The sequence below is a fragment of the Pseudophryne corroboree genome, chromosome 2 (assembly GCF_028390025.1).
Source record: "Pseudophryne corroboree isolate aPseCor3 chromosome 2, aPseCor3.hap2, whole genome shotgun sequence".
NCBI lineage: Eukaryota > Metazoa > Chordata > Amphibia > Anura > Myobatrachidae > Pseudophryne > Pseudophryne corroboree.
In genome coordinates, this window is record NC_086445.1 from 950,582,408 (window position 1) to 950,604,061 (window position 21,654).

The window sequence follows — 21,654 nt, forward strand, 5'->3', positions numbered from 1 at the left end:
GTATATACCACCTAACCGTGGTTTTTTTTTCTTTCTTTATACATACATACTAGTTACGAGTATACTATCTCTTTATCAACCAGTCTATATATTAGCAGCAGACACAGTACAGTGCGGTAGTTCACGGCTGTGGCTACCTCTGTGTCGGCACTCGGCAGCCCATCCATAATTGTATATACCACCTAACCGTGGTTTTTTTTTCTTTCTTTATACATACATACTAGTTACGAGTATACTATCTCTTTATCAACCAGTCTATATATTAGCAGCAGACACAGTACAGTGCGGTAGTTCACGGCTGTGGCTACCTCTGTGTCGGCACTCGGCAGCCCGTCCATAATTGTATATACCACCTAACCGTGGTTTTTTTTTCTTTCTTTATACATACATACTAGTTACGAGTATACTATCTCTTTATCAACCAGTCTATATTAGCAGCAGACACAGTACAGTGCGGTAGTTCACGGCTGTGGCTACCTCTGTGTCGGCACTCGGCAGCCCGTCCATAATTGTATATACCACCTAACCGTGGTTTTTTTTTCTTTCTTTATACATACATACTAGTTACGAGTATACTATCTCTTTTTCTTTGCGTCATGTGCTGTTTGGGGAGGGTTTTTTGGAAGGGACATCCTACGTGACACTGCAGTGCCACTCCTAAATGGGCCCGGTGTTTGTGTCGGCCACTACGGTCGCTAATCTTACTCACACAGCTACCTCATTGCGCCTCTTTTTTTCTTTGCGTCATGTGCTGTTTGGGGAGGGTTTTTTGGAAGGGACATCCTACGTGACACTGCAGTGCCACTCCTAGATGGGCCCGGTGTTTGTGTCGGCCACTAGGGTCGCTAATCTTACTCACACAGCTACCTCATTGCGCCTCTTTTTTTCTTTGCGTCATGTGCTGTTTGGGGAGGGTTTTTTGGAAGGGCCATCCTGCGTGACACTGCAGTGCCACTCCTAGATGGGCCCGGTGTTTGTGTCGGCCACTAGGGTCGCTAATCTTACTCACACAGCTACCTCATTGCGCCTCTTTTTTTCTTTGCGTCATGTGCTGTTTGGGGAGGGTTTTTTGGAAGGGCCATCCTGCGTGACACTGCAGTGCCACTCCTAGATGGGCCCGGTGTTTGTGTCGGCCACTAGGGTCGCTAATCTTACTCACACAGCTACCTCATTGCGCCTCTTTTTTTCTTTGCGTCATGTGCTGTTTGGGGAGGGTTTTTTGGAAGGGCCATCCTGCGTGACACTGCAGTGCCACTCCTAGATGGGCCCGGTTTTTGTGTCGGCCACTAGGGTCGCTAATCTTACTCACACAGCTACCTCATTGCGCCTCTTTTTTTCTTTGCGTCATGTGCTGTTTGGGGAGGGTTTTTTGGAAGGGACATCCTGCGTGACACTGCAGTGCCACTCCTAGATGGGCCCGGTGTTTGTGTCGGCCACTAGGGTCGCTAATCTTACTCACACAGCTACCTCATTGCGCCTCTTTTTTTCTTTGCGTCATGTGCTGTTTGGGGAGGGTTTTTTGGAAGGGACATCCTGCGTGACACTGCAGTGCCACTCCTAGATGGGCCCGGTGTTTGTGTCGGCCACTAGGGTCGCTTATCTTACTCACACAGCGACCTCGGTGCAAATTTTAGGACTAAAAATAATATTGTGAGGTGTGAGGTATTCAGAATAGACTGAAAATGAGTGTAAATTATGGTTTTTGAGGTTAATAATACTTTGGGATCAAAATGACCCCCAAATTCTATGATTTAAGCTGTTTTTTAGTGTTTTTTGAAAAAAACACCCGAATCCAAAACACACCCGAATCCGACAAAAAAAATTCGGTGAGGTTTTGCCAAAACGCGGTCGAACCCAAAACACGGCCGCGGAACCGAACCCAAAACCAAAACACAAAACCCGAAAAATTTCAGGCGCTCATCTCTAGTTAAAACGCACATTTACTAACATTTAAAAATTAATATAAAAAAATCATCTGCTAGAAAATGTGTGTTTTAACACTGGAAGCCCAACATCGATTAAAGTCAAATTAAAATTGATCTAACATCAAACAAAACGAACAAAACCGACCTTTAGTAAATATACCCCCTGGTTGTGCCTTGTCTTCAGCTTGCTTTCCGCTTTGTCCCATATGTGGCACTTTTTTCTCTAAATTTCTCTTTCCAAAATCTAGCGCTTATTATGATACTGTTCCGTAGTCCTGTTCCCCCTGTAACCCTACCCTTTCCCCCAATCTCAACACTTTCCATTCAACCTACTGTATATGTATTGTCTAGTATTGTAATCATTCATTTTGACTTAAAAAATGGCTCATTTGTATTGCTCATTGGGGGTCATTCCGAGTTGATCGCTAGCTGCAGTTGTTTGCAGCGCAGCGATCAGTGAAAAAAATGGCTAATCTGCGCATGCGTATGCACCGCAAAGCGCATGTGCGACGTACGGGTACAAAGAACATCGTGCTTTTGCACAGGTTCTAGCAAAGCTTTCAGTCGCACGGCCGAACGCAGGAAGATTGACATGAAGTGGGCGTTTCTGGGTGTCAACCGACCGTTTTCAGGGAGTGCTTAGAAAAACGCAGGCGTGGCTGGGCGCACACTGGGCGGGTGTGTGACGTCAAAAGCCGCCCCTCCGTCGTTAGAATCAACGCACACGAAGAGTAACTACTGGGCTGGTCTTGTTTTGCACAAAACGATTTTGCAGGCGCACTTCTGCAAAGCGAAAATACACTCCCCGGTGGGAGGTGACAACGCGTTTGCACGGCTGCTAAAAGTAGCTAGCGAGCAATCAACTCGGAATGACCCTCATTGTCATTGTTTTTGTCTACACTTGTGAGCTCTCAAAATAAAGAATTTAAAGAAAAAAAATCACATATGGGTATTTTATACTGAAATAAATGAGCAGCTTTTACTGAATGGCAGGTGGGCTGCATTGTGTCCTATGGACTGAAGCAATATTATTAACACTTAAGGACTCGAGCTTATGCTTACAGAAATGTTTATTTATTGATCCAAGTCTGTGACCTGGAATGTTGGAAACACATTAATAGAAATAGAGCAGTATGCTAAAAGCAAACAGGGCGAGGCAATACAGTTCCCTATTGCATACTATATGCAATACTCCCAATAATGACAGGATTGTCCCAGATATCACACCCTTACATAGATGTGGCATATCAGTATGTGGACATGTATCCTTGGGAATGTGGGTGCAGTGGGGCGTATGTGGGATGGCAACTGGCAAGGTATCCTTCTCCACTAAGCATCAGATTTATTTATGTATAATGCAAGATAATGTATACAACTGTATTAACATCTGAGATTTGTTAATTATAAAGACTTGTGGAAATCATCAGAGACCAGATGAATCAGATGCAATGGGGAACAATTTATATTAAACACAAGTTTTACCATCATTGCTAGTGAATGATACTGCTGTCTGCGTCATTGTCTTGCTGCTTGGACTGAGTTTATTAGCTGACTGTAGGGGACTAGTGCGGAGCTTGTAGTGGCACTGCAGAGACAGTCAGAAGATGGGTGAAACTGAAGTCAGAAAACCATAGCCTGCCCCTCTATTTAACCAATCACACCCATCGATACAGCTTACAACCACCAACTTAGTGTAAGAACGAGTTCTTTCTCTTACACTGACCAAGTTGGTGCTGCTGAAAGAAGATTGTGATTGGCTGGAGTTGCACTGACAGATGGGAAAGAAGCCACAGCGTATGTGCACTGACATGATTTGCTACTGATTACCATTTGTGATAGTCAGTATGAGTCACAAACAGAATTTCCTTTACCCCCCTCTTCCCAACTCTACCACCATGCTCACTCCCACTTCCTGCACCTAATGCTCTGTCAAGTGACTTTTACATATATAAATGGATGTTATTAATGGTTATGTTAAAAAATTATGACATTCATAATGTCCACACCATAATGTTGACGCGGTCTGCATGTCAACTTTTTACAAGTTCACAGTGTTGACATTTAACATGTCAACATTCAGAATATTGACAATACTTTTTAGCGTAACCTTAATTGCAGCCAAACCCTAATTATAGCTTAACCCTAACTGTAGCCTAACCCTAATCCTAACCTTAACTGCAGCCAAACCCTTATTGCAGCCTTACCCTAATTATAGTCTAAACCTAACTGTAGCCTAACCCAAATTCTAATTGCAGCCTAACCCTAACTATAGCCTTTACCTAATTGTAGCCTAACCCTAATCCTAATTGCAGCCTAACCATAACTGCAGCCTAACCCTTATTGCAGCCTAACCCTAAGACTAATTATAGCCTAACCATTATTGCAACCTAACCCTAATTGCAGCTCAACCCTAACCCTAATTATAGCCTGACACTAATTGAAAACTAACACTAAGTGCAGCCCGACCCTAATTGCAGTCTATCCCTATCTGCAGCATCATACTGTATGTTGACTACGGGGGTCATTCTGACCCATTCGCTCGCTGCTGTTTGTCGCAGCCGAGCGAACGGGTCTCTACTGCGCATGCGCCGGTGCCATAGTGCGCCGGTGCATGCCAGACAGCTGAAGGCCGTAGCAGGGCTGCGATCGCCTCTGCCTGATGGATAGGCAGAGGTGGTCGCTGAGCAAGAAGGGGCGGAACGGCGGCGTTTGGCAGCCATTTCGTGGGAGCGGTCCGGCCAACGCAGGCGTGGCCAGGCCGAATGGGGGACGGGCCGCAGTGGCTGCGTGACATCACACACAGCCGCTGCGGGCCGGGGAGCGATGAGTAGCTACCGACCAGCATGCTAAAGCTGTGCTGGCCGGGAGCTACTCTTGAAGTGCAAAGGCATTGCCGCTGTGCGATGCCTTTGCACTTCTGCGGGGGGGGGGGGGGGGGTCGGCACTGACCTGCGGGGTGGACTAGCCCTGTGGTGGGCGTCCCCCCGCATATCAGTGTGAATGATTGTAGCTGTGCTAAATTTGGCACAGCTACGATCAACTCAGATTGACCCCCTACATCCGGTCATAAGTAGCTCGTTTATGTGATTTTTTTTCTAAGGTTCTTAGATAATAAATATCCAAATATATTGCTGACAATTTCTTTCAGGTTGTAAACACGCAATCTAAAGCAATTCTGATATTTAGTTCCATATCTAGTATTGTGTATTCCAGATGCTTCACCTCTCCTTGAACTGCAGTCCCTGCTTTGCCCTTCAGAACCCTTTTAGTTCCTGCTTGTTTTCAATCTTCTCAGGTATACAGTGAGTTGCATGTACAACACACAGACCCTTGGGGAAGGAGCTTAGTCAAATCAGTCATCTTCTGTTAGCATCGTCTGTATTTTCAGGTCATCTCTTCTCTTTCTTTCTTTCTAGTTTTTTTAAGCACTTGATTTTATTTCACTGTATTTTACATTATTTCTTGCACAGGCGGTCCAGGTCAGACATTGCAGAAGTGATGTGTGTTTTTCTATTTATTTTGTAATGTATTTGGAAGCATATCATACTTTACCACAAATTATATATTATTCAAAATATAAGAAGGGTCTTAACATTACAAAAAAAAGTCTACTTGTCAAAATGAATTCCCTGCCTTCTGTACCTGCTTAGTCCTTGAGTCCCCCTTATATTTGTTCTAGAGGACCCTTGAAAAACTTGGTCATCAAGGGTCCTGCCCCCAAGCTACATCATAAATTACACATGACAATCCTGGCATCATCATTTACCGTGCTGGATTTTTCATATTTCATTACAGTTTACCTTATAAAATGTAGCTTAAAGGATGACTGTTGTGGACAGGTGGCATTATCTGGATGTGGATTAAACTATTGACAGTATATGTATGTATAGACAGTCGTTCAGTGGGCGGGATTCAAATCTTTTATTGCCCCTGATCTCCCGTCTAAAGTGACGGGAGATCGCGGGGCGATATTCTATGGCCCCGTTATCGCGCTGATCACGCCCATAAGAGACGGGTTTAGCCACGTAAAGCAGCTAAACCCGACTAAAGTCATGGGCGCGATCACGAATAGTCCCGTTTGGGCGTCCAGATGGGTCACTTTTCATGCATTTTAGCTCACCACCCCAGGGGGTGGTGAGCTGAAATGCTGATATCGTGCCCATCGGCAGTAACATTTGAATACTGCCGGCAGGCACGATGGGGGCGGGAGGGCAGCTGCAAGATTTGAATCCCACCCAGTATGTCAACATCAGATGGTCGACAGTTAATAGGTCAACAGCGTCAAAAGGTTGACAGTTAATTAGTTAACATTTACTTACAGATGTATCCACTTACATCTGGCTTTCCTGTATGTTAAACAGCCCTTCTTGTCACGTCATGACGTGGTGTGACACGGTAGCGCCAAGGGTCTTTACATGCGACTTCTCAAAACAGTGTGAATAGGATGCACAAGTAGCTTCTGCTGATTAAAATAATACATGCCTATTTTCTGTTTCCGGCCATGACTGTATTGCATATAGGGGTACATTTACTAAGCAGTGATAAGAGCGGAGAAGTGAGCCAGTGGAGAAGTGCCCATGGCAACCACTCAGCACTGAAGTAACATTTATAATTTGCATACTATAAAATGATACAGAGCTGCTGATTGGTTGATGGGGAAATTTCTCCACTGGCTCACTTCTCCGCTCTTATCACTGCTTAGTAAATGTTCCCTTTAAAATGGTACGTTACAGCGTTTTCCATACAGCCGCAGTTACACTCACAATATAGGCATGTTATATATCATTATAATCAGTAGAGTTTGGTTGTGCGTCCTATTCACATAGTGATAGAGTAAGACGCATTTTCAGCAAAAAAAAAAGCCCAATGTTAACGGACTTGCGGGGACCCATTAGCTCACTCATGCCAGGCATCTCCCGTTACGTGGCATATTGAGACAAGATGTATGAGGGAACATCTGTAGGTCGACAGGGTGAAAAGTTCGATATGCATATGGTCAACACAGAAACAGTTGACACAATGTGTTTTTCCCCCCCATTATTTTAACCTTAATCATAACCCTAAACCTAACCCTCCCCCTAGTGCCTGACCATAACCCTCTGCCTGGTGCCTAACCTTCCTACTGGTGCCTAAACCTAACCATCCCCTTCCACAGCCTAACTTTAACCCTCTGCCAAGTGCCCAACCCTACCTGTTCCCTCTGACAGCCTGACCCTCTCCCCCTCCAAGTGCCTAACACCTAAGCCTAAAATGAAACTGTTGACATTTTGATCACGTCGACCTTTTGACGCTGTCTACCTATTGACTGTCAGCTATCTGGTGTCTATTTATTTGCTGTCTGTCTTCCACCCAGGTACCGGGCAATCCAGCCATTAAAAGATGACTTGATACAGTGAGGGACATTTATGTACACTGGTACAAAAGGAAAAAATTGGTGTTGCCCTTGACAACCAAACAGTAGCTTTAATTTTCAAAAACACACTATAAAAATAGTTACCCTAGTTAGACCGTAATTACCAACATTTTTTTTTTACCTGGGGTGCATGGGAAGGCCCAGGTGGGAAGTGTGGAATGGTAATTACAATATCACAGCTAAGGCCCCACTGCACAATGACGCAAAACGCGTCATAGCATTGTGCAACAATGTGATTCACAGTGATTCTGGGGAAGTGGATGTATCCAGGAGGCTGGTCCAGTCTCTCTGGAGTCGGGGGTATCCAGACAGTCTGGTAGAGCAGGTAAGTATGCTTTAAAAAGTGGGGTACCAGCGCTAAGAGTTGTAGTGCCAATTTTCAATAAGTCAATTACCACTGGATCAGTAATAAATTTTAATGAACACAATTATCACATACATTAAAAGCATGAAAGTGAGGGTGTTAAAAATTCACCATACAATTATAATATATAATAATTAAAAAATAGTGTTAAAATATGAATGGCTCTGAGGTATATATATTCAAAATGCTGAAAAGAACCCAACCAGGCTTTTGATGATCCCGGACTTAGTAAAGTGCAGATTTCCTCCTCCTTATATCTGGTTATGCAGTCAGCTGGTAATACCCTTAATAGTACCTCTCACACAGTTCCATGTAAAGATGGTGATGATTGCTCGTCTGTGTAGATATTCAAGGGGTTTCCATATCTTGCTGGTTGTGCTGGAAGGAGTGGTTTGAATGTAGTTCTTGGAAATCCAAGTGTGCAAGAAAGTCCTTATCTGGATCAAAACTGGGCAAAGGTTGGGATTCCACAGCTATGTCTTAACGCGTTTCCCTGAGCCAGGTCGCTCAGCTTCTTCAGAAGTATGCTTTAAACACTACCTTTCCTTTGTCTTGTGTGCCTGCTTTTATAAGCACTTCCCACTGAGAGCATGGTAAATATTATAGATGACAGACGTATTGTCACACTACATTGTATTATATTGCTTTGTAGTCCAGATACAGTTCCGGAGTTATTTACCTTGTATGAACTTTTGCACACAACCTTCTTCTGTCCCCCTGTGGTCCTTCAATAAAATACACCTCTCCCTCTCCAATGTATATTTTTACTTTGCACTTTATAATTTACTACCCCAGTGATACTATTCAGGAACATTGCTTCAATTTCCTACAATGCTTTCAATGCTTTAAATGAGCTGAAGAGAGAAATGTTTAGAAGTCAATGCTCTAAATGTATATGAGAAATTGGTTCTTGAAACGATTTCTAGAAAACTTTTTTTTTTTTTTGCTTATTATTTGGGTAGATAAATAGATACTGTATGTGTTTTTATACTTATCAAAAGGTATTCTTACTCTGCAAGCTTTCCTGTTCTCCTGCACATGACTATAGCAATGTCCCCAGCATTACATATATAATGCAAATCATTTATTTACTGCTAATCCCACGTCTGGACACAAACTCGCACAACAATACTTTTTATTTACCTCAAAACACATTTTTACTGCTTACCTACATCTCTGTATTATCTCAGTATCTTTCATTTTATGGATTATACTTAAGGGATTTGGAAAGTCTACATTATTTTCTGTTATTAGATTTTACACTACCATAAATGATTTTAATAGGATGGAACATCATACAAAATAAGCTTAAATGTATACTGTAGCTAAACATTACCTTCAGCTGTACAGTCTAAATAAAGAAATACATTATGAAATGGAAAAAAAGGTAAAAAGGTTAAAATAAAAAAAAAGGTAAAAGAACAAACGCATGCACTGCACAACCAGGAGCAAATGCAAGATTTCTAAATGGGGGTTTCCAAATATTTATTGTGGCATTACTGGTGTAGCTGCAATCCCTATACTAATATTTTTTTCTTTGACTAAAGCATTTGTAATAAATGGAGGTGGAAGAGGAGAAGGTGTGATGGTGCACTATTTAAACAACATGGTTTCAAGCAGGATTCTCTACGTAATATGCAGCACATGTCCCGTGGTGTAAATAAAAAGGGCCCCCTAAACCCAGGGCTGGCAACAGGGAGGTCAAAGGGGACACCTGTACCGGGCCCCGAGGATCAGCACAAGTGTACACCGCTTAGTGCCAGGCAGGGACGTGAGCCATCTTCTCCAATTAGGAAGCAAGCTGTACTGTAGGTGGTGTGGCCACAGGAGTGACAGAAGCTTCTCACAGACAGTGACTGCAGCACAAGTGTGTGCTCACTCTTCCGGGTTCAGCTCTGTTGTGGGCAGTTACGGGACATGGCAGCAGCTTTCCATGTCCAGTATTCCTGTGCCCTGCGCCAGCCTCTTCTGGTTGGTGTGAGGGCCACATGGTACCTTCTGGGCGGTGCTCGGTTCTGGAAACTGTGGATTACAGCACAGGGGAGTCTCTCCCTGTGGTAAAAATGGATTGGTGTGGGGATACAGGGCTTAGGATGGGGTGGGGGAGCTAAGAATGCAGCATGGAGTCATTGGGGAGACAGACTGTGGGTTGTGAGGGGGAGGAAGGAGAGATATACATATTTATATATTTCTATAAACAAATAAATATAGCACAGCAAATTACGTTATATGCATATTATAATCTGAAAGGGCCCTAGAGATATCACTGTACGGGGCCCCAAGATTTCTGTTGCCGGCCCTGCCTAAACCTCACTAATTTATCGCTCACAGAGGTGTGGGTATTTTTCATCAGGGTTCTGGTACCTAAAACCGGTTAATTGTGGTGCGGCTAAAATCTCTATTGCCGCAATAAGGAGTGATAAATACAGTATTTAAGTTAGTATAAGGTTCTACACATAAAGACATATTAATCATTTTACTTACTCTCCATTCTCTTTCTGTCTCTCTTGTTATTTTCTGTCACTTTTTTCTTGTCCGCTTCCTCTATTCTTTTTCTGTAGTACAGTGGGACAGCCATGACCAGGCAAGTTTTTTTCCTGCATAGCCACCAGAGAAGAGCTATGGCTATGGGCCCTACAGATATAGCCTCTGTTATCTTGACTGTTTCTCCGCCTAGACGGGTGTTTAGTCACGCTAAGGTGATAGCTTATCTTGCTGAGTTTAATCACGGTCAGGCGCGTTGAGGCGATACTAGATACTTAGCATGCATTACACATCTCCACCACTGGGTGGCTAATGCTCCACTAATTCAGTACTTTCGATCGTATAGTGGCGGATTTATCTACAGCTCTGGCAATTTGTCAGTGACGACTGTAATGTTAATGCTGTTGATGGTGACCAATGGTCAGACGGTGAGAGTTCTCAATATACAGTACTGTAAATACTGTAGTTTATACAGACACAAATGAACATGTTAAAATACTTGTGTATGCAGATGCAAGTTTGTGTATGGAGTATGTGTATGGAGTATGTGTATGGAGACGCAACTAATTGTGGAAAAGGAAGAATGTACAATGCATAAACACAGTGCTTTTGAAATACATGTACATGAGCGTATGAGTTCCCTAAGGCATAATGGGGATGGTGGAAAATACCGTGCTTTTGAAATACGAGCGTCCGAGTCCCCTAAGGCATAAACTAACACCAATGGGGAGGGGTCGCTGTTTGCAGTACTCCTCCCCCCTGTGTATTTTGGATAGGGTATTGTGACGCTCCTTCAGTATTGCCCCATGGCCTGTGAAACCTATGCCATTGTGCGCTCCATATCCGAGCGCTGCCACATGGTGGGGATTCATGGTCGGCTGCCATTTTGTCAGTTTGCTATGCGATCGAGCCCGGTGTAACGTAATGTGCTTAGACCTCGCTTAACCCTATCGCCCCTGTGTATGTTAGCTAGGGGATTGTGACGCTCCTTCAGCATTGCCCCGTAGCCTGCAAAATCTGGACTGTTACTTGCTCCGTAGCCTAGGGCCTCCGTGGGCCAAGGAGTCACAGGTGGTAGCCGTTTCTATTGAGTCTGCCCTGCTAAAGAATTGTATGTGTACTGTATGGTGCATAGAACCTTTACAGTAGAACTGCTCCTGCAGCTTTGCCCTGGTTTATGTGAATAAAAATAATAATAAAGTGTCTGGAAAAAACTAACATGCATTCGTACTTTAGGAATCAAACCCGGGACTCTGAGTATAGGAAGCGGAACACTTCACCACTTTGCCACAGACAGATGAATAAATCCATTGGTTTTGATTATGCTGTAATGGCTACGGGATTAGGACGCTAACATACTGTACAATATTCCTAATCTCAAGAGGCAATAGTGAACTTCTAACACGTCCATTTGCGACAGTGTACACTACTGGTTTTATGTTGTTTCGTCTGCGGGACTTGGACGCTCACATATTCAAAAAGTACTGTAAATGGATCATATACTGTATGCTGTACTATTTGCATCTGTACCGTATATACTGTATTAAATAATGCAGTGTAATGAGTATTTACTGTATGCAGTGTAATGAGACGCCTTAGTAAAGTAGTCCTTACTATATATTCCAGTATTGTATTTTACGGGAGATCACACGCATGCGCAGTAGTGATTGTAAAAAGCGACATCTGGTGGATGATCGCAGGTATTACACGTAAAGGTAACGCCAAACGCTCTGTCTGCCTCTGTGCGATTGGGCACGTCTCTCTGTGACTAGGCGTGCCTCCCTGCACCCCGGTACGCTGCGTATGCCCGATCGGGACAAACGCCTCAGCCAGTCAAGATAAAGGTGGCTACAGCTGTACTTACACCAAGTTAGAGGGGATTCAGGAGCCGCCCATCTTGTTTGTTCTTTCATGATGCATGTGATTTGTGCAGGGGCAAGTTTCAGGACAGCTGGAAACCCTCCCCCCTAGTGCTCTTCTGCACACAAATATTTGACCTATTTTGCAGAAGGAGCTGTGATGCAGATGTTAATGAGAACAGTCCAAGTCTAGATATTGAGGAACTTTTCCTAATTGTACTACTGAGGAACACAAATATAACATATGACAGGGAGCAACACTTCACATTGCACTTAATTTAAAAAAAAAATTCCGGTAAATTAAATGTATAACTCCATCATTGCTCTAATCAGCATACAGTAAGGCATGTAATTTGCTAGTATCATGTGTACCTTCATATCTTGTACATAATGCTGTAGGTGCATTTAGCAATTTGGTTGACGCAAGTAGGGAACCAGATCCCAAGTCTTTTGAGCTAAACCCATATCATAAGATTAAAATCAGAGAATTATCAGTTTCTAGGGTCAGGTTGGCAACATGGAACAATTCAGGGATTTCAGCAGCCATAAAATGTATACTGATGGCCTGATTCAGAGGTGGATGTCATGGCGGCATCAGATGAAATCGGCTGATGTTTTGAGTCTGCACATGTGACCGACTCACACTGTGTATGTGTCCCGATAGTTAGTGCACAATGACTCAGATGGATATTGCACATAGATACATGCAAGTTCAATGGGTGTTTCTGGGTGGTAACTGGGAGGGTGGCTTACCCAGTGAAGGGTATATCGTGTCTGGCGACTGCATCTGCAGTTGCTTTGACACCAGTGGGCATGTTCCGATGGGGATTCTGCACCTCCATAAGGCTGGTTCAATCTCTAATGGTGCGTCTTAATATGCACAGTGACAGGTTGGCGCCGCAGTCGGTGGACGTCTCAGTAGGAAGGCCATCGGCTGCCGCATTAGCATAAAGATGTAGCCGCATCTGCAACTGCTTCCACCACTGACTGAGGCCCTGTATGTTTCCTGTAAGTTATATAGCAGAAAACGATAACGCTTCTCCGCTTCAGAAATCCTTGCCAGTAAAATGATCTAATGGCCAATGCTATGCTCTGTCAGCTGCGTACACCAAAGACATGATGCTTTCATATTAAAAAATATCAATTTACACGGCTATAATATGTCAATATTTAAAAAAGCTAATTATTTCAGGAGCCCAATTCACTTGGGGAAATTTACATCAGTTCGTCTACTATTAGTGTCAATCACCATTTATTAAGATATTAAACATTCCTTTGCCCTTTATTCAAAGTTATCCAACATAAAACGTACTTAAATATCTGATTATTACACAGTCTTCTCTTTTTACATTTATCCCGCAAATATTTAAAAAGAATCAGTGCGGGTGAATAAGCATGATGTACTGACATAGACCCAAACGTAACAGCGTCAGAGTTTGTAAAAGCGTCTTAAAACGGCAATAGTTTAAAAATTATATATTTTCTTTTTTTTTTAACTCAAAACTTTAAATTCCATAACAAAATTGCTGAAATATAAGCACTTTTCTCAGACCTCATTATTAACTTTGAAATATGCAGTAGTCCACCAAAAGCTGTCCACAACACTTTTTGGTGCCCTAAGAACACAAGGGTAATGGTATTATACCCGCGGGTATAACACATCCAGCTTCGCCTCTTTACTGAGATGAAACAGGAAGCACCAGCGCCGAGATGTATTAACATCTTGGATGTCGAAGCGGGGAAATGAAAACTCCCCCCTCCAGCGATTGCTGCTAGACACCCCAAAGCTCATCAGCCCAGTGCCTGGCTTGCTCACCTGACATGCGTGAGATCTCACTACAATCGCAAGATCTCCTGCTGAGTCAGCAGATGCTGCAGCCAAAGACAGCGCTGTCCATGCTGTGCTGTATGGATAACGACACCTGCAGCTGACGAAATGGATAGCTGCAGCTGTTGGAATGGTCAGGGTCACTTACCGTCCATACGTTGCCAGGCATAGCGGCGTGCTATCTTGTAGATAGCAGCGCTGAAATAGACAGGGACACATACTAGCACACTTCTCCTCCTTCATACATGGCGAGAAGCGGTATCAGCGCACATAACAGTGCTTATTCCGCTTCTCCTCCATGACAACGCATCTTACATCTACCCCACAATTACATAAGTATTACATAAATACATAGGATAACTGTAAATACAATAATAAAACCGGAGATACTGAAGTGGGGGGTAGGATAAAGAGACTATGGGCTTAATTCACAGTTGATTGCAAAACAACATTTTCCTCTAATGGGCAAAACCATGTGCACTGCAGGGGGGGTGGGGGGCAGATATAACGTGCAGAGAGAGTTGGTTATACTGTTTCTGTGCAGGATAAATACTGGCTGCTTTATTTTTCCACTGCAATTTAGATTTCAGATTGAACACACCACACCCAAATCTAACTCTCTCTGCACATGTTACATCTGCACCACCTGTACTGCACATGGTTTTTTCCATTAGAGGACAATGTTGTTTTGCAATCAACTTTGAATTAGGCCCTATGGCTTGTAGATGCATGGAGGCCATGGAGAGTGGGGGTAGGGCTGGGCACTGTAGGGGGCATGACCTAATTGTTGAGCCATGGCCACGCCCCAGTACAATAGATAGATAGATAGATAGATAGATAGATATAAAAATACACCCCCACTGCACATCGTGGGGGTATTGTGCTCATGTCCCCTCCAGTCTCTTCCAGTAAACCCAGGCCCAGGTAATCACGGCAGAGAGTGACCAGTGAAACAGTGAAATCAGCATAATCAGATCTGCTATTTGTTGGACATAACCAGACATATTTGTCTTATATGCTGTTGTTTCACAATGTAATATGTAGAATATATTACTGACATAACAATGGGCGCACTTACATGACTTCTGTTGGAATTTAAAAGTAATACAAGAAAGTTACTCTTACGTCATTTATGTCTGCTACTAGTCTCCCGTAGCGAGATTACTACTTAGAAATGATAACGTATCCTTTTGGCAGGTGTAATTATAATGCAATGTAAGGGATATATTCCAGGTAATTTAAAGCTGAACCATTTTACAGATGTTTAAATATACTGAATTATAAAACTAATACTGTGATTACTGATAGTGTTAGCACTATGAATTAATGCAACTTTACATGATAATAAATATATTTATAGACATAGTTGTATGAACTAGAATATTTAATTTATGCTTTCAAAATAATTGCTCATTTTAACAAAATATTTATTTTTCTGCAATGGCTGAATGAATTGAATTGTATGCAGAATATAGATATTTTTGCTACATAAAGAACATTTACTGGGTAATGCTTTATGACAAGGGTTGTTCTTCCCATGAGGCATGTGAGAGCCTTGTCTCATGTAACATAATCTTAGGGAAGGGAGAGACAAGATTGAGTACATTTTGTTTTGCTAAATATTTGCTTTGTTCTGCATCTGGACAATAACCTTTTACGTTTAGTGTTAGTGTATTATGGCCGTAAATGTTTCTGCTCCCACTACAATTACACCACACAACAGACTAGATTGACCTTTGATTACTGAATTGACCTTGGTCTATACATGTGCCATAAATTTTTACAAAAAGTGAATTTACACTACATAGTGGCATCCAGAGGATAAAGAGAAAAACAGAACTCTGATGTGTCTGCAAAACAGCTGCAATAATTTGACTTTGCTCATCTCTACAAGGTTCTAACATCACCTTCTGGCCCTTCAATGGAGCTCCAGCATTGGCTGCCCTAAAACATAAAGGGAGCCCATCATAACCTGCATAAAAAGGCAAACTTAAAATGAAAAGCATTACAAGCTAAAATGGCTGTGCAAATCACAAAATGGCTGCCGCTCATGCGCAGTAGTCAATTTGGTCTCTGGAACATGGCAGTTTAAAGTTTCCGGAGACCTGTGCATGTGTGGTAGGCACAATTCCGGACACTACTACACCATACAGAGAAGGGGGCCCACCCGGAAGTGCACACGGGCACCCTCCTTGGTTAAAACGACCCTGCCCTGGTTCTATGTAAAATATAATTTGTATTGCTTTGGATTTGCTCAAGTAGCATTCCTGTTAGCAGCGGCGACTCTTACCACTTTGGAGGAGGGGGGCTGCCGCTGCCTGTACTGGCTGGAGAGGACAGCCCTGGTCAGCCTAGTCCCAGCACCCGTGTGGTGGATCTGACAGTTGCCGAGACTGGTGCACACTCATAAATAGCAGTAGTGACTGTGCATCTATGGACTGCATCAGCTGCAGCCCATAGAAACTGGGTAGGACTGTCGCAAAAGGCAGGGAGTGGCAAGTATACAGACCGTACTTGTAGCAACAGAGGGAGAAACACCTCCCAATGGGACTACCTGTCCTGCAGATGACTGGCAGGTAGCATTTCCAAAGGGAAGTCAGTGCCAGTGACGGACTGGAACTGGCTTACTGAGCCGGTGGATTTTACTGAGTGTGGTATAGAAGATTTACATTCAGTAGGTCTACAGTCATTAGGATGACCCCATATAGTCAACATGCACAAGGTCAACATAGACAAAAGGTGTATATATGAAAGGTCGACAGGTAGAAAATGTCAACAGGGTCAAAAGGTCAACATGACAATGGTTGACACAAAAATGATCAGTACACTTTTTTTGCAGTTTTGGGGTTAGAGTGGCTAGCTTTTCCATCTGGGACCACCATTTGTAGAAATGCATCCCCTCATGGGCTTGCTTCACCTACCACACTTCGCGTGCGGTGTCTCACTCTGCTTCGCTCACCACAGGGTTACTAAAGGTTATAATTCAAAGAGTAAAAAATTGAAAAACATGAAAAAAAAAAGTGTCGACCATTGTCATGTCAACCATATGAACCTGTTGACCTTTTGAACCTGTCAACCTTTTCAAGTGTCGACCTTTCATATGTTGACCTTTTTGTTTATGTTGACCTTTTGTCGATCTTTGCCTGTCAACCCCATGGGGTTGACCTAATGACTGCCGACTAATGAGGTCAGCCTATAGTCCAGATCCCAATTTTACTAGGGGGTCTGTAAATGCTAAAGAGGATGCTTAGAAATGACAATCTTAAGTTTTTTTGTGCCAGCATATAAAACAAGTATACCTTTCTTTGAAAAATACTAGTTACTAGTGGCCCTGTCTCGCACTGTACTTGATGATTTTTGTACACATCTCTATGGAGCTGCCATCAATAAACAGCAAGTGTGGTAGTACCGTTAAGTGGCACATATTGCCACACTTACTCAAGGGTGTAAGATCATCTTCTCTAATTGAATTGACCTCTTAGTGCTTGTCATTAATTTATTATTTAAAGTATCTGTGCATTTCTTCTGCAATTATTAAGGGATGCGGTCAAGATCCCACCAGACGGAATCCCGGCGGTTAGAATACCGATACCGGAATCCCGACCGGCAGAATCCCAACATATTATCCCTCTGTGGGTGTCCACGACACCCATAGAGGGAGAATAAATTAGTGTGCTGAGCGTGGAGAGCGCAGCGAGCCAGCAAGGGGCTGCTTTGTGCTCGCCCCCCTGTCGGGATTGTACCAGTCGGGCTTCTGGTGTCGGTATTCCGACCACCGGGATCCCATCCGGCAGGATCTCATACTGATCCCATTATTAATGATTGCGAAGTGTATTGACTGGAGCATTGGGTAGGGGTGAGTTATTGGTTCTAAAAACTATTACTGTAGACAACAGAGATAAGAAAAATAGGTGTATCAAATTGTCAAAATTAATTCAGCAAACAAGAAGTATTACAGTAAAACCATTAAAACATAATTTAAATAACATGTTTAGAATCAGTTATATAAGATGTGTTAGTAAGTTTGCTTTTAATTAAAAGGATTTTACATTAAAATATTGTTGTTTTTTTAATACAAATTATAAAGTGGTCCTGGTAATAAAGCACAGTAACAATACACTCATAATTAGGAAATGTTGTCATATAACCTCCAGATTTTTATTTTTCATTGGAACCATTGCAAATGCTAATAACTGTAACTTTTGTAAATATTTTCCAACACCTATTCTGCATAAATATGCATGTAATCCATCAGCAGGAGACAGGGAGATTGGTAGAATTGTTATGGTATACTTTTCATCTGCTGAAATTTGACATACAGTTGGGATCATTTAGGGGGAAGATGTGGCTTTAATTTGCATATGTCATATTATAAACAGCTGAGAAAACTTCAAATTATATCATATTTATTCTAAAGCAGGGTTCATCTTGTTACTGGAAAATAAAAAAATATATATACTATAAGGGTCAAATGCAAAAGTGCAAAACTGCCTTGCACAGTAGAAATGTATTAGTGCCTGTTTTCATGTAATATGCACGGATCTTATATGTGAAAATGGAGTAGTCGGCAGGAGCGCAAAGCCTGGGGCTTGCGTTATAATGTTAAATATGTAAATACTAATGAGCTGAGAAGTTTGTTTTGGAATTTAAAGAAGAGTTCCAGTTTTGCTTTTTATTTAATTAGACAGGTATTATGGCTAAACAGGGGCATTGGGGAGTTTGGCAGTTTCCAATTAGCAGAACCCAAAATGAAATGCGTTGGTCGTTTTCGTTGACCTTCTAAAGACACCCACATTCCAGTAAGCACTTCTGTTGTTAGGAACTCCCATCAATTCCAGGTGGAGTGGCAGAGAGTGGACATCTCCTTACCTTGGAAATTCGGGGGGTCTTGTTGTGATGATTATGCTGATTGTCAATTAGTTCAGACAGCATCGCTGCAGGGGGGGGGTGCCAGTGGCGTTACAATGCCGTTGGCGGGGTGCGGTCCGGACAATGGAGGCATGTCTGGACAGTTGGGGGGTGGGCTGCTGCGGCTGCATGATGTCACACGCAGCCGCTGCGAACCAGGACTCAGCGAGTATCGGCTTGCCAATATGCAGGAGCTGCGCTGACAGGGAGCTACTCGTCAGGTACAAAAGCATCACCACCGTGCAATGCTTTTGTACCTGTGCGGGGGAGGGGCAGAGCCAGACATGCGGGGTGGACTAGCCCTGTGCTGGCCGTCCCCCCCGCATGTCTGTGAAACTGATCGTAGATGTGCTAAATTTAGCACATCTACGATCAGATCTGAATTAGGCCCAATATTGGAAGAGAAGGGGTTTTAAGGAAGAAAGATAGTGCAAAACAAAGAGGGAGGAAAATGAGAGTAGAGAAACACACAACTGGACAAGACACGCCTCCTCTAGCTGACATGCCTCTTTGTGGCAAAGACACACCTCTTCTAAAGTTTCAAGTGTACTTTTTTTAGCTCTGAAATGTTGGAGGTTATGTATAGTCATACATACACAGTATACTTACGGGGGGTTGTTCAGGTTTGTTACAATTGGGAAAAACCATGTTGCACTGCAGGTGGGGCATATGTAACATATGCAGACATTTAGATTTGGGTGGGTTATATTGTTTCTCTGCATGGTAAATACTGGCTGCTTAATTTCTACACTGCAATTTAGATTTCAGTTTGAACACACACCACCCAAATCTAACTCTCTCTGCACATGTTATATCTGCCCCACCTGCAGTGCAGCATGGTTTTGGCCACTTGCTAACTTTTTTGGTTTGCTAACCAATCTGGATAAGGCCCACAGATTGGTTTGTAGTGATTGAAAAAGGAATGTGTGGACCTGAAATGTTGCATCTTTCTAATAAACCACTGGGTTTATGTATCAACTAGATAGAAAGCTAGATCGATCGATGTATATACTGTATATATATATATATATATATCAAATAGGTGATGCAGCACTCAGGATATTGAAGAAAACTTCACAATCAGTATTGGTATCAACGTTTCAATCTATCCTCGGATTGTCTTCAGGATACAGATTACTGTATTCTGAAGACAATCTGAGAATAGATTGAAACGTTGATACCCATTCTGATTGTGAGTTTTTCTTCAATATCCTGAGTGCCGCATCACCTGTTTGCTATACTTTCCCTTATGAGGGCACCGGGAGCAGTTGGTTTTCATTTTATGGAGTGCCGGTCCCACAGCTGTATATATATATATATATATATATATATATATATATACATACATACATATGTACATATATATATATATATATATATATATATATATATGAATATCCAGATAGGCAGCACACACGGTCAAGTATCACAATAGTCCGGTGCCTTCCGTAGGGGTCCCACATGCAGGGCACTCCAATCATATATTTGCAGTCGGCTGCACTCGTAAATAATCAGTCAAATACAGCGCATCCCTGTATTTGACTGATTATTTACGAGTGCCACCGACTGCAAATAAATAAATAAATATAAATATATATATATATATATATACACACACACACACACACACACATACACACACACACACACACACACACACACACACACACACACACATATACTAGCTGTTCTACCTGTTCTTAGCACAGGAATTTCTGATTTTAATGGTTGTAAATATAAATTAGTGTAAAAAATTTGGTACATTTATAAAGATGTAAATTTGAGACATTTTAATGTAAGTACATTTTTATCCATGGTTGTTGCCGTCACCAGAGGAGCATCCGTAGCAGATACAGTAAAAAGTGACAGGACCATTGTTTTTCGTTTATTAAATTCTCCACACAGGAGGTGCAATCCAAATTTTGATCCGATTGTCCGTTGGGCGTTATTGTTCAAACCACGCAAGCCACGCATCGGTTATGACATCATTATGTCAACCCCCTTTTCATCTTCTTAGGGGAGGTTTATTAAAATTCTAATTACTTAGTTGTCCTTTTTCCCACCTGAAGAATGCCTTTGTTACATTTCAGCTTCCTAACATACAGGGAAGTAAGAGAATTAGTGTCGAGTCAGTTAATCACTGAGTGAGTGAGGGCTTTTGCATATATATATATATTACTGCATATATGCAGTATATACAAAACATATATACAAGAGTTCATTCGTAGCGCGTTACATGTTAATCAAGTGTTGCAATCGGTATAAGAAAAATCCTTGTGCAATTCAAATGAAGACAGCTTATCTCAATAAGGTCATATTATTCATCTAATCACCAATGTCTGAGGATATCTTCCGCAAAATCCAGGGAGACTATAATTAATCAGAAATGGACTTCCACAGTGTAACACAATTAAAACCAATTTATTCAAATTTATTCATACATACAATTAAAAACTGCTCACTTTGAACAGAATGGTCTTACCTCGTATCACCAGTCAGCTGGGAGTTATTGGCAATTGCTATAAAGTATAAAACGGATTGTGCTGGGTGGATGGTCCAAATGTGCCCTACTGATAGACAGGATATCGCGTGGGAGCTATCATGTGGTCTATCACCTCATAGCGGTCCATCAGAAGGGAACTTTTAAATGGTTATACATACAGTGAGGTCAAATACTGTTGGCTCACAACAGGATATATGTGCTCACACTACCACGGGAGCTTCACAGTATGTAATCCGCGGTTGCATGGTTATTTACCGGCACATGCACAATTTAATGTTGACATTATCATGCTACAGTGGAAACCGGAAGTAGATGTACATCCAGGCCCGGCCTGTTTGGCATGTAGTGAGCATTTAAGGTGATGATACTG